The sequence below is a fragment of the Capricornis sumatraensis genome, chromosome 4 (genome assembly GCF_032405125.1).
Source record: "Capricornis sumatraensis isolate serow.1 chromosome 4, serow.2, whole genome shotgun sequence".
Classification (NCBI taxonomy): domain Eukaryota; kingdom Metazoa; phylum Chordata; class Mammalia; order Artiodactyla; family Bovidae; genus Capricornis; species Capricornis sumatraensis.
The window spans coordinates 4,296,637-4,313,650 of record NC_091072.1 but is presented as its reverse complement, the minus strand read 5'-3'; positions in this window follow the sequence as shown (position 1 = coordinate 4,313,650).

Sequence of the window (17,014 nt, the reverse complement as noted above, 5' to 3'; positions counted from 1 at the left end):
ACCTGATGCAAAGAGCCAATTCACTGGAAAAGACCCTGATTCTGGGAAAGATTGAAGCAAAGGAAAGAGGGTGGCATAGGAGATGGTTGGATGGTATCACCGACTCAATGGACATGAATCACAGGAAGTTCCAGGAGATAGTGGAGGACAGTGCAGCCTGACATGCTGCAGTTTATGGGGTCACTAAAGATGATGCTTGGAATACGGAATGAAGCAGGGCAAAGGCTAATAGAGTTTTGCCAAGAGAATGCACTGGTCATAGCAAACACCCTCTTCCAACAACACAAGAGAAGACTCTACATATGGACATCACCAGATGGTCAACACCAAAACCAGACTGATTATATTCTTTGCAGCCAAAGATGGAGAAATTCTATACAATCAGCAAAAACAAGACCGGGAGCTGACTGTGGCTCAGATCATGAACTCCTTATTGCTAAATACAGACTTACATTGAAGGAAGTAGGGAAAACCACTAGACCATTCAGGTATGACCTAAATCAAATCCCTTATGATTATACACTGGAAGTGATAAATAGATTCAAGGGGTTAGATCTGATAGATAGAGTGCCTGGTGAACTATGGACAGAGGTTCATGATATTGTACAGGAGACAGGGATCAAGACCATCCCCATGGAAAAGAAATGCAAAAAAAGCAAAATGGCTATCTGGGGAGGCCTTACAAATAGCTGTGAAAAGAAGAGAAGTGAAAAGCAAACGAGAAGAGGAAAGATATAAACATCTGAATGCAGAGTTCCAAAAAATAGTAAGAAGAGATAAGAAAGCCTTCCTCAGTGATCAATGCAAAGAAATAGAGGAAAACAACAGAATGGGAAAGACTAGAGATCTATCTCTTCAAGAAAATTAGAGATACCCAGGGAACATTTCATGCAAAGATGGGCTCGATAAAGGACAGAAATGGTATGGACCTAACAGAAGCAGAAGATATTAGGAAGAGCTAATAAGAATACACAGAAGAACTGTACAAAAATGATCTTCACAACCCAGATAATCATGATGGTGTGATCACTCACCTAGAGCCAGACCTCCTGGAATGTGAAGTCAAGTGGACCTTAGAACGCATCACTACGAACAAAGCTAGTGGAGGTGATGGAATTCCAGTGGAGCTATTTCAAATCCTGAAAGATGATGCTGTGAAAGTGCTGCACTCAATATACCAGCCAATTTGGAAAACTCAGCAGTGGCCACAGGACTGGAAAAGGTCAGTTTTCATTCCAATCCCAAAGAAAAGCAATGCCGAAGAATGCTCAAACTACCACACAACTGCACTCATCTCACACACTAGTAAAGTAATGCTCAAAATTCTCCAAGGCAGGCTTTAGCAATACGTGAACTGTGAACATCCATATGTTCAAGCTGGTTTTAGAAAAGGCAGAGGAACCAGAAATCAAATTGCCAACATCTGCTGGATCGTGGAAAAAGCAAGAGAGTTCCAGAAAAAACATCTGTTTCTGCTTTATTGACTGTGCCAAAGCCTTTGACTGTGTGGATCACAAGAAACTGTGGAAAATTCTGAAAGAGATGGGAATACCAGAGCACCTGACCTGCCTCTGAGAAACTTATATGCAGTTCAGGAAGCAACAGTTAGAACCGTACATGGAACAACAGACTGGTTCAAATAGGAAAAGGAGTGTGTCAAGGCTGTATGTTGTCACCCTGCTTATTTAACTTATATGCAGAGTACATCACGAGAACCGCTGGGCTGGAAGAAGCACAAGCTGGAATCAAGATTGCCAGGAGAAATATCAATAACCTCAGATACGCAGATGACACCACCCTTATGGCAGAAAGTGAAGAGGAACTAAAAAGCCTCTTGATGAAAGTGAAAGTGGAGAGTGAAAAAGTTGGCTTAAAGCTCAACATTCAGAAAATGAAGATCATGGCATCTGGTCCTGTCATTTCATGGGAAATAGATGGGGAAACAGTGGAAACAGTGTCAGACTTTATTTTTGGGGGCTCCAAAATCACTGCAGATGGTGATTGTAGCCATGAAATTAAAAGATGCTTACTCCTTGGAAAGAAAGTTTTGACCAACCTAGATAGCATATTGAAAAGCAGAGACATTACTTTGCCAACAAAGGTCCATCTAGTCAAGGTTATGGTTTTTCCAGTGATCGTGTATGGATGTGAGAGTTGGACTGTGAAGAAAGCTGAGCACTAAAGAATTGATGCTTTTGAACTGTGGTGTTGGAGAAGACTCTTGAGAGTTCCTTGGACTGCAAGAAGATCCAACCAGTCCATCCTAAAGGAAATCAGTCCTGGGTGTTCATTAGAAGGACTGATGCTAAAGCTGAAACTCCAGTACTTTGGCCACCTGATGCAAAGAGTTGACTCACTGGAAAAGACTGATGCTGGGAGGGATTGGGGGCAGGAGGAGAAAGGGATGACAGAGGATGAGATGGCTGGACGGCATCACCGACTCCATGCACATGAGTTTGGGTGAACTCCAGGAGTTGGTGATGGACAGGGAGGCCTGGCATGCTGCAATTCATGGGTCGCAGAGAGTCAGACATGACTGAGCGACTGAACTGAACTGAACTGAAGAGTCGCACACAACTTAGCTACTAAATAACAAGACCAACACTAAAGAAAACAGAAAGTGAAAAAAGTTGCAAAAGCTAAAAATAAAAATAGAAAGCAGAAGGAAATATTAATATAAATTAAAGATAGGTGATACAGGGAGGAACAAAGAATCAAAAGTTGGTGAATATGTCAATAAACCATATAAAATGTGATGATGTTAATAGTAAGAAGAATGGGGCTTGTCCAAAATATAGAAAGAATTAAAAATACACAAAAATAACAGCATGTAAGTCAGGAGAAATGAAAATGAAATTAAAGAATTCCAAGGTCTTTCTATTGTATGAAGAACAAATTAACTATGTGTTGATTAATAAAGGGTGCAGGTTGTATTTTTTTTTTTGAGTAACTACTGAAAGAATGAGAAAATGTTTAATTTCCAAATTAAGAAAGGGGAAAATAGAAAAAATTAAAAATTACTGATCCAAAAGAACAGGGAAAAGCAAAATGTAAAATAACAAAAAAACAAAAACATAGAACAAACATGACAATAGAAAGCAAATAGTAACACAGTGGATATTAATCCAAATACTTCAGTAATTACATCATAAAGAATATAGACAAAATCTGTTTCACGTGTGTGTGTGTGTGTGTGTGTGTGTGAGAGTCACTCAGTAGCATTATTTGAGATGCCTAAAATGTAAAGATTCGTAAAAGTTAAAAGTAAAACAAAGGGAAAAGATACATAATATAAACACTTAACGAAAGCACAAGTATAGTTTTGCTAATATGAGAAAAATAATCTCTAAGTTAAAAAAAAGAACATTTTTCAGGATCAACAGATTTTTCATGGTCTCTTCACAACAATTTTTCAGCAGACAAAGATAACAGTCCTGTATTTTACCTAAACTCCATTAAAAAAAAATATAAAGCGAAATCTGTGAGAAACACAATGATATAGTAAATAACTGCACAATCATCGTAATAGACTATTTTAAAACATTTTTGCATAATTTGTCAAACATGTACCAAAAATATCAATAATTTAATCATAAACCAAATTAACCTAATATGTAAGAACCACTTCACCAAGCAACCCTAGAAACATTTTCTTTTCAAGACAAAATGAATATGTACTCAATTGATCATTTACTGGGCCACAAAACATGTCTCAAGATATTTCAAAGGGTTGAAAACATACAGAGAATGTTTTCTGATCACAATTCACTGAAGCCAGAAATTAAAAGCTTCAGTCAGTTTAAAAAGAGAAGGAGAAAATGCCCATCTGGTTATAAATTAGAGCTTAAAGAGTATAAATTACAAATGGTTAAAGAAGTAATCAAAATGGAAATTAGAAAGTATTTTTCACTGAATCAGAGCAAAATGCTACATTGCAAACCTTAAAGAATGCTCTGAAAGAGGTTTTCTCAACCTCCACACAGCTGGATAGTTTCTTGTAGTGAGGGCTGGACCGCGCAGGACATTCAGCAGCACTCTTTGCTATTACCCATTCCCTTCTGCCGTGGACCACGTCTTGTCATAACTCTCCACCACAATCCCATCCATCTTGGGTGGCCCTACACGGCATGTCTCATAATTTCATTGAGTTAGACAAGGAAACACAGTGAAAAGATGGAGTTTCCTTGCTGGGAGTTTCTTGCTGGGAAAGGTTGAAGGCAGGAGGAGAAGGGGATGACAGAGGGTGAGCTGGCTGGATGTCATCACCTACTCTATGAACATGAGTTTGAGTAAGCTCTGGGAGCTGGTGATGGACAGGGAAGCCTGGCGTGCTGCAGTCCATGGGGCTGCAAAGAGTTGGACACAACTGAGCAACTGAACTGAACTGAACTTTGCTTTTACCTACTAAAGGCTAGTAGCACTTTCCCCCTAAAATGTCTCCAGAGAGAGCTGAATGTTTCCTGAGATAGGGCCAAACGGCTTCAGGTTGAAAACCACTGTTTTAAGAGATACTGAAAGGAAAAGAGATTGGGGGAGGGGGAAGCTGAACATCAAGAGCTCAGCATACATCTATTCATCGACTTCAAGAAGTTTCAGGAATAGTATACTAAAGCATAAGAATGGAGGAAAAAGAAATGATAACTATAAAAGCAGAAAGCAACAAAACGGAAAAGAGAGTAAAGAAGACCAACAAAGCCACAATTTTCTTCATAGACTAACAAAATTTCTATACTTGGGACAAGACCAATCAAGAACAGGAGAAAAACACAAATAACCAATAGCAGTAATGACGAATAATTACAGATCCTCCAAACATCGGTAAAATAACACATTCTTAACTTTCATGCTAAAAAAACTGAAATATTATATGAAATTTTTAAGTTTCTAGAAAATTACATTTTATAAAAAATTCAAAAGATAAAATTCAAAACTTGATTAATCATAAAACCATTAAAATCAATCTATAAATAAGTGACCCCACACACGCACACACACATGGGCTTCCCTTGTAGCTCAGTTGGTAAGGAATCAGCCTACAAAGCAGGATACTGGGGTTCAGTTCCTGGGTCGGGAAGGTCCCCTGGGGAAGGAAATGGGAACCCACGCCAGTATTCTTTCCTGGAGAATCTCATGGACTGTAGCCTGCCTGCCAGGCTCCTTTGTCCTTGGGGTCGTGAGAGTTGGACATGACTCCGCGACTAAACCACTACCACCACACACACACAACAAGCAAGCACAAGCAACTCGAGGTCCCTAATATCTGTGCCAGAAAATGCTGCCAAACACTGGAGGAGGAAATCATACTCATCCCAGAGACTAGAGAGAGAGGGAATGGTACTCACCAATTCATTTCATGATATAGCAGAATCTTGATACCAAAAACCCATATAGAATGAGAAAGGAAAATCACAAGACCAATCTCATCCACAACCATAAAGGCACAATCTCCAGGCGCAATGATAGTTAACAGAATCCATCAGTATATGAAAAACATAAACTATCATGACCAAGTTGAGTTCATTTCAGATACACAAAATTATCCTAATAACATAGTATCAATGTGCAGGTTAATACATTACCATTAACGATACTTTACATTAATACCAAAGTCTTGAAAAAACAAATATACGATTATCTCAACGGATACCAAAAAAGTATTTGATAAAATATAATATCCATTTATGAAAAATGTGTTTAGCAGTTGGAGAATGTAATAAAATTTCTGTAATATCATAAAAGGTAGTTATTCCTCCTCCCAAAATACACCCTATAGCTATGGATAAAGAAGATTTGGTACCTATATAAATTGTTATTCAGTCACTAAGTCGTGTCTGACCCTTTGTGACCCAATGGACTACAGCATGCCAGGCTTCCCTATCCTTCAATATCTCCCTGAGTTTGCTCTAACGCACGTCTATTGAGTCAGGAATCCCATCCAACCATCTCATCCTCTGTCACTCCCTTCTCCTCCGGCCCTCAATCTTTCCCAGAATCAGGGTCTTTTCCAATGAGTTGGCTCTTTGCATCAGGTGGCCAAAGTATGTATCTTCAGCTTCAGCATCAGTCCATCCAATGAATATTCAGGACTGATTTCCTTTAGGATTGCCTGGTTTGACCTCCTTGCAGTCCAAGGGACTCTCAAGACTCTTCTCCAGCACCACAGTTTGGAAGCATCAATTCTTTTGAACCTACCCTTCTTTATGGTCCAACTCTCACATGTGTACATGACGACCGGAAAAGCCATAAGACTATATGGACATTTGCCACAGAGTGATCTCTTTGCTTCTTAATACACTGTCTAGATCTGTCATATGTTTGTCATATATAAATCACTGGAATATTACTCAGCCATAAAAAAGAATGAAATAATGCCATTTGCAGTAACAGTATGGACCTAGAGATTATCATACTAAGTGAAGAGACAAAGCTAAATATATGATTTACTTACATGTGGACTATTTAAAAACAATGATATAAATGAACTTATTTACAAAGCTGAAACAGACTCATAGAAAACAAATTCCCAGTCATCCAAGGGGAAATGTGGGGGAGAGGCTTAAATAAGAAGTTCAGGACTGAAATAAACACATGACTATATATAAAGGAGACAATCAACAAGCACCTATGCAGAGCACAGGTGACTCTTCTCAATAATCTGTATAATCTTCATAGGAAAATTACCTGGAAAAATATATATGTATGTAACTGAATCATGTTGCTGTTCACCGGAAACTAACACAATATTGTAAATCAACTATACTCCAATATAAATTTTTAAAAACCCTATAGCTAACATTGTAACGTGGAAAGTTTTTTTGCTAAAACAGGAAGCATGGCAAGAACTGAAACAGAGCAGGCCCTGTGGTCCTTGCTGACTCCCTACCTCCCATGCCCTCTACCTGTCTTTTGCCTGTGGGAAACCTTAGTCAAAGAATCAGTTTAATCAGAACAGTGAGAACAGGCAGAAACAAAGGGAAGCTGTCAAAGGAGACCAGATAATGGTAATGTAGTCATTAAGCATAGTCTTCTCAAGAGCCATTAGTAATATTCTGGGCCATCTCCTGTGAGCTGTCCTATAGATACTAAAACCCCCACCAGGTAGAAGTTAACTCCACGATGCCTAGGCTGTAGCCGTGACATAATAAGCTTCCACAGTTCGGAGAACTAGTCTCAAAGAAATGGAAATAAACCAGTCCTCGAACTGAAGATTAACTGTACCTAAAGCAACCAAAATGACAGTGGTCAGACCACCAATGACCAATTTCAAGATGATCAGAGCTGACTGTGTGGTTTCTTCATGTAGCCACCTCCCTCAGCTTATAAAAGCTCTGGCCCACTGATTGTCAGTGACGGGAACTGCAGCTTTCAGCATCTGAAATAAGGCAAACTTTCCTGTCCGCTGGGCTTGTCTGGTGGCTCAGATGGTAAAGAATCCGCCTGCAGTGCAGGAGACCCGGGCTCATTCCCTGGGTCAGGAAGATCCCCTGGAGAAGGAAATGGCTACCCACTCCAGTATTCTTGCCTGGAGAATTGTGTGGATGGAAGAGCCTGGTGGGCTATAGTCCATGAGGTCGCAAAGAGTCGGACATACTGACTGACTAACATTCTCCTTTCCACCAATCCAGCCTGTTTATTGGCTTTTGAGCTGTGAGCACCCAGACCCCACTTTTCCGTAACAGACTGACTCCTTCTCTTCAACTGTCCAGTGGCAGTGGCCGAACCGAAGTCAAGACACAACAACAACAATGCAACAGATTAAAGAATTAGGAAATAAGAAACAAAACTGGCATTGTTTATTAACAACATGATGGGTACACAGACTACCCAAAAGGATCGACAGACAACTTATTTAATATTAACATTACTAAGTGAGTTTAGCAAAGCTGCTGATGCCAAATCAATATATCAAAATCAACTGCATTTACATGGCATCAAATACAGAACCAAACTTTTAAAAATATTTGTAGTAGGTCTAAACCTCATAATATATAGTTTTAACCTATTTACATGTGTGACTTTGATAAAAATTGAGAACAAATCAACTAAATCATCACTCTAAAAGACGCTAAAAATTTATTTTTACTGTTGTCGTGTGTTTCTCTTCAACAAAAGAAGAAAACCATCACCTATGAAGTGCTTACCCCCTGATGCTCTGCTAAGCAATTTATTTCATTTACATACTTCTCAAAACAGCATCATAGGAGCATTATCCTCATGGGTAGGTTAGGAAATGTCCCTCCAGTGTGGGAATCTTGACTGGAACTCAAGTCTTTCTGACTTCAAAGCCCACACTCTTCACACTTTACTTTTTCTTAGTCATCTATTTAAGAATGTACAGTTTTCATTTATGTAAATACTCAGAGTCACGCAGAATATTTTTGACATTTTAATATGATTTTGCAAAACCAAGATCATTTCCAATCTAAATGACTACCATATTTAAAGAAAATGACAATGTTATCAGGAAATAAAATTGTATTCTGATATTTGTTGACAGCTAACCAATATTTTCCCCAGAAATTATGGTGAAGTCGTCATAGTTTAGTCTTTATTATAAAGTTACTTAGTATTTAATTAAAAATGTGTTCATAATACTCTGTACAAAGATATCTTGGCAGGAGCTAAGGATAGGTACAAGGCTCTAAGTACTAATGCCAGTGGGTCATCACTGCAGGGGCCTTTTCTAGGGACCTTTGGGTTTGCTGGGACTTCCTTAGTGGCTCAGTTAGGAAAGAGTCTGCCTGCAATGCAGGAGACCACCTGCAATACAAGAGACCCGGGTTCAATCCCTGGGTCAGGAAGATCCCCCGGGGGAAGGAAATGGCAACCCACTCCTGGTCTCTTGCCCAGGCAATCTCAAGGACAGCGGTGCCTGGTGGGCTACAGTCCATGAGGTCACAAAAGACTTGGACACGGCTTAGCAATCAACTTCACAAATAACCCTCTGTCTATGTATGAGGCCCTAATTCATTCATTCATTCAACACATTTTTACCAATGTGCCAGTCACTGAACTGTGCTCTGGAGATAAAATCGTGGACAAAGAGACCAGGTCTCCACCCTCACCCTAGTTGGGTCTCATGCAGCTGAAAAGGCCACCAAATCTGAGTGTGGCAGGATTTCCAAAGCCACAGACGTCATTCTCTGCAGCGCTTTCTGGATGTGCAACCAACTCTCTCACCAAACACCCAACCAGTCAATGGATGTGGGTACAGATCCTGTCCTGTTTTTCAGTTTGGAGTGAAAATTCATCATTAGAAGAATGAATCATGGCTCTACCAACTGATCCTCTGATTAATCAGAACTAAATGTACAGTAACTAAAAGGGTCTCCCCTAAGGGAAAGAGTTACAACAACCACTGTTTCAGACTTCTACTGGATCCTGCTTGAATATTACCTAAGGAAACCTATAGAATCATAACGCAGAGCTCATGTTCACATTTCATTCATTTTGTGTTAAATAACAAGCGAGTGTTAACAAGAAGTTATGTTTGAACTATAAACAAATTCTGAGTTCTAGTCAGTGAAAAGGATGCTGAAGTGTTTCAAGAGAAGTGCATCGAGGCGTCTCAACTTACTTGGAACTACATCAAAACATATGATGCATTGATGGACGGATAGAGGCTTGGATAAATAGATATATGATGAGGTAAGTATTGAGTTGGTCAAAAAGTCCATTTGGTTATTTTGTAAAAATGGTTCTAGTACTGCTTAGTTGTCTTTAACTTCATTTGAAACAATTTTCTTAGATTGCTATCATATCAGCATGCATTTTAGAAAAACATAGAAATTGGTAGATTTTTGTGTAGCCATTTTAATATTGAAGATGGAAGGAAAAAAGCAACAGTTTTGGCATATTATGCTTTATTGTTTCAAGAAAGGTAAAAACCCAACTGAAATGCAAAAGATCTGTGCAGTGTATGGAGAAGTTGCTGTGACTGATCAAAAGTGTCAAAGGTGGTTTGCTAAGTTTCACACTGGAGATTTCTCACTGAACAATGCTCCAGTCTGGTCGACCAATGGAAGTTGAGAGCGAGTAAATCAAGACATTAATTGAGAACAATCAATGTTATACCACTTGAAGATAGCTGACATACTCAAAATATCCAAATCAAGCTTTGAAAATCATTTGTATCAGCTTGGTATGTTAATTGCTTTGATGTTTGGGTCCTACATAAGTTAAGCAAAAAAACCCTACTGACCGAATTTCCACTTGATTCTCTACTGAAACATAATGAAAACATTCAGTTTTTAAAACAAATTGTAATGGGAAATAAAAGTGGACACTGTACAATCATGTGGAATGGAAGAGATCATGGGGCAACTGATGTGGTCAACCACATCAAAGGTCAGTCTTTATCCAAAGAAGGTGATGCTGTGTATATGGTGGGTTTGAAATGGAGTCCTCGATTTTACTTGTTTCTTCCAGAAAATCAAACAAGGAATTCCAAGAAGTACTGCTCCTAATTAGACCAACAGAAAGCAATACTTGATGAAAAGTGTCCAGAATTAGTCAACAGAAAATGTATAAGCTTCCTTCAGGATAACACAAGACCGCATGTTTATTTGGTGACCGTGCAAAGCCAGGTAGAGCTGGGGTGGGAAGTTCTGACTCATCGGCTGTATTCACCAGACTGCACACCTTTGGATTTCAATCTATTTTGGTCTTTACAAATCTCTTTTAATGGAGAAAATTTAAATTCCCTGGAAGACTGCAAAAGGCACCTGGAACAGTTCCTTGCTCAAAAAGATAAAAAGTTTTGGGAAGATGGGATTATGAAGTTGCCTGAAAAATGGCAAGAGGAAGTGGAACAAAATGGTGAACACATTATTCAATACAGTTCTTTGGGAAAATGAAAAACATTTCATTTATTTCTACTTGAAAACTGAAGAAAGACCATGTCAATATATTAAATTATTAATAGTGGGATCGAGGTGGTGAAAATGTTCACTGTTTAATTTTTAAAAACTTCTCTATATGTGTGAAAACTTTTATAATACAATACTGGAGAAATGTGAAGGACAAAATGTTAACCAAAAAAATCCATATTTTTAAAGCATATATTACTACTTTTTCTGAAATTAATGTTTAATTATTGTATTAAATTATACAATATGCACAACTATATTCTTATCAAAGATATTCAAACCTTCCTGACAACATCTTCCTTGATCAACACCCCAAATTCCGGACCACTTTCCAGAAATAAACATTGTTACAAACTTCTACGCTCCAGATTAATATACTTATAAATATATATGTGAAAATATATATACACAGACATATGCTGGTCTTTCTCTCTCTTAAGTAGGCTGCAAACTCTACAGGAACCATTGCTATGCTTTTCAGTTCTACATACAGCAGTTAGAATTGTATTTGACACATATTAGGTGCTCTGAAAACATGCATCAAATGAATATAATGCCTAAAATGAGAATGATTAAATAAACCATCAGTTCAGTTCAGTCGCTCAGTCGTGTCCACTCTTTGCGACCCCATGAATTGCAGCACGCCAGGCCTGCCTGTCCATCACCAACTCCCGGAGTTCACTCAGACTCACGTCCATCGAGTCCGTGATGCCATCCAGCCATCTCATCCTCGGTCGTCCCCTTCTCCTCCTGCCCTCAATCCCTCCCAGCATCAGAGTCTTTTCCAATGAGTCAACTCTTCACATGAGGTGGCCAAAGTACTGGAGTTTCAGCTTTAGCATCATTCCCTCCAAAGAAATCCCAGGGCTGATCTCCTTCAGAATGGACTGGTTGGATCTCCTTGCAGTCCAAGGGACTCTCAAGAGTCTTCTCCAACACCACAGTGCAAAAGCATCAATTCTTCGGTGCTCAGCTTTCTTCACAGTCCAACTCTCACATCATACATGAGAGCTGGAAAAACCATAGCCTTGACTAGAAGGACCTTTGTTGGCAAAGTAATGTCTCTGCTTTTCAATATGCTATCTAGGTTGGTCATAGCTTTTCTTCCAAGGAGTAAGCATCTTTTAATTCCATGGCTGCAGTCACCATCTGCAGTGATTTTGGACCCCCCAAAAATAAAGTCTGACACTGTTTCCACTGTTTCCCCATCTATTTCCCATGAAATGATGGGACCAGATGCCATGATCTTCGTTTTCTGAACGTTGAGCTTTAAGTCAACTTTTTCACTCTCCACTTTCACTTTCATCAAGAGGCTCTTTAGTTCCTCTTCACTTTCTGCCATAAGGGTGGTATCATCTGCATATCTGAGGTTATTGATATTTCCCCCAGCAATCTTGATTCCAGCTTGTGCTTCTTCCAGTCCAGCGTTTCTCATGATGTACCGTGCATATAAGTTAAATAAGCAGGGTGACAACATACAGCCTTGACCCACTCCTTTTCCTATTTAGAACCAGTCTGTTGTTCCATGTCTAGTTCTGACTGTTGCTTCCTGACCCGCATATAGGTTTCTCAAGAGGCAGGTCAGGTGGTCTGGTATTCCCATCTCTTTCAGAATTTTCCACAGTTTCTTGTGATCCACACAGTCAAAGGCTTTGGCATAGTCAATTAAGCAGACATAGATGTTTTTCTGGAACTCTCTTGCTTTTTCCATGATCCAGTGGATGTTGGCAATTTGATCTCTGGTTCCTCTGCCTTTTCTAAAACCAGCTTGAATGTCAGGAAGTTCACAGTTCATGGACTGCTGAAGCCTGGCTTGGAGAATTTTGAGCATTACTTTACTAGCATGTGAGATGAGTGCAACTGTGCGGTCGTTTGAGCATTCTTTGGCATTGCCTTTCTTTGGGATTGGGATGAAAACTGACCTTTTCCAGTCCTGTGGCCACTGCTGACTTTTCCAAATTGGCTGGCATATTGAGTGCAGCACTTTCACAGCATCATCTTTCAGGATCTGAAATAGCTCCACTGGAATTCCATCACCTCCACTAGCTTTGTTCGTAGTGATGCTTTCTAAGGTCCACTTGACTTCACATTCCAGAATGTCTGGCTCTAGGTGAGTGATCACACCATCGTGACTGTCTGGGTCGTGAAGATCTTTTTTGTATAGTTCTTCTGTGTATTCTTGCCACCTCTTCTTAATATCTTCTGCTTCTGTTAGGTCCATACCATTTCTGTCCTTTATCGAGCCCATCTTTGCATGAAATGTTCCCTGGTGTCTCTAATTTCCTTGAAGAGATCTCTGGTCTTTCCCATTCTGTTGTTTTTCCTCTATTTCTTTGCATTGATCACTGAGGAAGGCTTTCTTATCTCTTCTTGCTATTCTTTGGAATTCTGAATTCAGATGCTTGTATCTTTCCTTTTCTGCTTTGCTTTTCGCTTCCCTTCTTTTCACAGCTATCTGTAAGGCCTCCTCAGACAGCCATTTTGCTTTTTTGCATTTCTTTTCCATGGGGATGGTCTTGATCCCTGTCTCCTGTACATGAACCTGTACAGGTTCCTGTCATGAACTTCTGTCCATAGTTCATCAGGCACTCTATCAGATCTAGATAGATAAACCATAAACCATAAACTCCAGCAAATAGTGGATGGTGGTAGTACTCTAGAAAACCACTTTTTTGTGTGGCTTCCCTATGCCAGTAGAAACCGCACATAGAGTTGAGTACAATACCGACTTGCTAGAGTAATCACCTTCTTAAGTCATGTAATTTTGTCACTCACACATTCCCTGATTCAAGCAGTAAGCATTCACTGCACATATCTTATGTACAAGGCACGACGTCGGCACGCGGATAGTTTATTGCTGAGCACCACCACCAAGGAAGCCCAAGGAATAACCACTTCAGTTCTCTATTGTTCCATATTTCTGTAGAATGTTAAAGTGTGACTCACTAAAACTTCATATGTTCCTTATGAAAATAGAATGGAAACATATTCATTTGAGCTTCCGTTGTGGCTCAGTTGGTAAAGAATCTGCCTGCAAAGGAGGAGACCTGGGTTCGATCCCTGGGTTGGGAAGATCCCCTGGAGAAGGGAAAGGCTACCCACTCCAGTATTCTGGCCTGGAGAATTCCATGGACTGTGTAGTCCAAGGCGTTTCAAAGAGTAGGACATGACTGAGTGACTTTCACTTCACTTCTTCACTTTATATTCATTTAAATGGACTTATTACACTGCAAGGAGATCCAACCAGTCCATTCTGAAGGAGATCAGCCCTGGGATTTCTTTGGAGGGAATGATGCTAAAGCTGAAACTCCAGTACTTTGGCCACCTCATGCAAAGAGTTGACTCTCTGGAAAAGACTCTGATGCTGGAAGGGATTGGGGGCAGGAGGAGAACGGGACGACAGAGGATGAGATGGCTGGATGGCATCACGGACTCGATGGATGTGAGTCTGAGTGAACTCCGGGAGTTGGTGATGGACAGGGAGGCCTGGAGTGCTGCGATCCATGGGGTCCCAAAGAGTCAGATACGACTGAGCCACTGACCTGAACTGATTACAGGAATAATTTGCAAATTACATTGAGTTTTTACACTCTAATGGAAACCACATATTTTATTTATATTGAAAGCTAATTATACTTTTCAAAGTCCTAACCTATATTCTCTATTTTATGATTTTATTTTGTTCAAATCTTTCAAGTTAGTTATCTTTTACATAACAAATTATATCACGCATATTTACCCAGCAAAATTATATTTTAACAACTTACATTAAGCTTGAAATGAAGATAAAAATTTTCAGTACATTCTATATTTAAATTCAAACTTTTTCCCTCTCTGATTTGGACATTCTTGCCTTGACCCTGGAGAACTGTGAAATCATTTTCTATTTTTGTATGGACATTGTTTGGACTCTAAAATGCAATATAGAATTCAAGCAGCCTGATAAGCATTTACACAAAATCCACCATCTAAAGTAGGTTTTATATACTTCCTATGTAATAAGACTCACAGCACTGTTTATTACTGAGAACAGACCAGCATAATTTAGCTTCCCAAGGAAAAGAAAATAGCTCCATTTATTACTCATAGAGATGCCTCACGCAATGAAGTCCATCATTCTTTAGCAGCTCTTTGAGAAGCCAGAAGATGTTATTGTTGGAGGAAATTTACCAAAAAAAGCAATAACAGCAGGTTGCTTAGCTATGGCATCAGCATAGACTGGCAATGGTTGGGAGTGGGTGTCAGAAGGAAGCAGAGGACCAGGCTGGCTTCTACAGCTTCATCCCTTCCTTGCAGCACAGAACTCCTGTTGAGACAGATGACCAGCAGTTGGAATTCTCAAATGGAAAGACTGACTTTTAAAATTTTTTTGTGATATGGATCCACAAAGCATCTCAGTTTAAAAAAATGTGAGTGGCATTTAAATAGTATATGGGAACTTGATGAAAGGTTAAATGTTGGGGAAAATCCTGGATGTTAGTGTAACTTTAGTAGGCCCTAAACTTAAATAGTAAGAGTATAATCTAGGAATTGTTTATAAAAATAACTAAAACCTTAACATTTGAGTTAAAGTGTGGATGAATGTTATATTGATAGAGAAAGAATAGATGATGTCATTTCTCCAAAGAAGATATACAGATGGTCAAGAGGCACATGAAAAGATGCTCAACATTATTCATTATTAGAGAAACGCAAATCAAAGCTATAATGAAGTATCACCTCACACCAGTCAGAGTGGCCATCATCAAAAAACCTACAAACAGTAAGTGCTGGAGAGTCTGTGGAGAAAAGGGAACCTTCCTCCACTATTGGTGGGAATGTAATTGGTACAGCCACTATGGAGGACAGTAAGAAGGTTCAAAAAAAAAAAAAAGAAAACACTAAAAATAGAACTACCCTATGATCCAGCAATCCCACACCTGGGCACATATCTGGAGAAAACCATAATTGAGAAAATACATGCACCTCAGCGTTCATGGCAGCACTGTTCACAACGGCCAAGACAGGGAAATGCTATTTGCAAACGCCATTCATAGCAACATGGGTAGACCTAGAGATTAACACACTAAGTGCAGTAACTCAGAGAAAGACAAACATCATATGATGTTGCTTATAAGTGGAATCTAAAAAAAAAAGGTACAAATGAACATATTTACAAAACAGAAATAAGAGTCACAGGGGGACCCTTAGAATTTTTACAATCAATTGTTTACGTAGTCAGGCTTCACAGATGAAGAGGAAAAAACCCTGGCAAAGTGAAAGCCAGTTTAACTGCGTTTCTCTCCTGTAGGATTTCATCAAAGTGAAATTCTCAAAGCCTGATTCTTCCAATAGGAGCAAATCGCTGCATTTACATCGGTGCCTGTTGATTTACTAAAACCCCGATTAGGAGCATGCAACATGGAGCAAGAAAGGAGCACACCGCTTCAGAACAGGAGTGAGGGTGAAGGGCGGCCCGACAGCCGGCTGTTCACGCGCCGCGCCGCTCCAGGGGGAGCCCTTGACATTGCTCTGCAAGGGCAGGACAGGGACTCTGGTTCCCTCTCCTGTTGCGTCTCAATGTTTCTTTTTATTTCTAAATTGGGAACAGAGGTCAGAAACATGGTGACTGCTTAGCTCTGAATCTTCCTACTTCTCCTGGAAACCAAGCAGAGCAACAAGGAGAACAAACATAAAACCATGAAGTCCATCTTCGGTGGGAGTAGGAGACGGAGAAATCCACAGACTCCAAATTATGTGTAAGCGCGGCCAAGAGGAACCAAGGCCAGCAAACCCTGAGCAGGAAGCTGCCCGAGTGTAGTGGCGTGGGCAGAGAGTACAGAGGGAGCCTTCTGGTATCAAACGCGAGAAATCAACAAATAACCCATCCTGGGTGAAGCCCATTTAGACAGAAGCTAAATATACCAGGGCGTAATTTCTGGAGAAAGGCATGAAAATTAATGAGTGGAACCCAGAAAAGGAAAAATCTCAAAAGTACCCCCTTTTGAAAAGAGAAGAGAGATGTCTTGGAAAAGAAAGGCTATGTGTCCTGGTGGCAGCAGCTGGTGGAAGACGCCAGAGTGGTGTCCAGCTTTGGTAACAGCAGGACGGATTCTGGAATCCAGTTAGGTTCTGAGGGCCAGGAGAAACGAGGCTACACAGAGGGC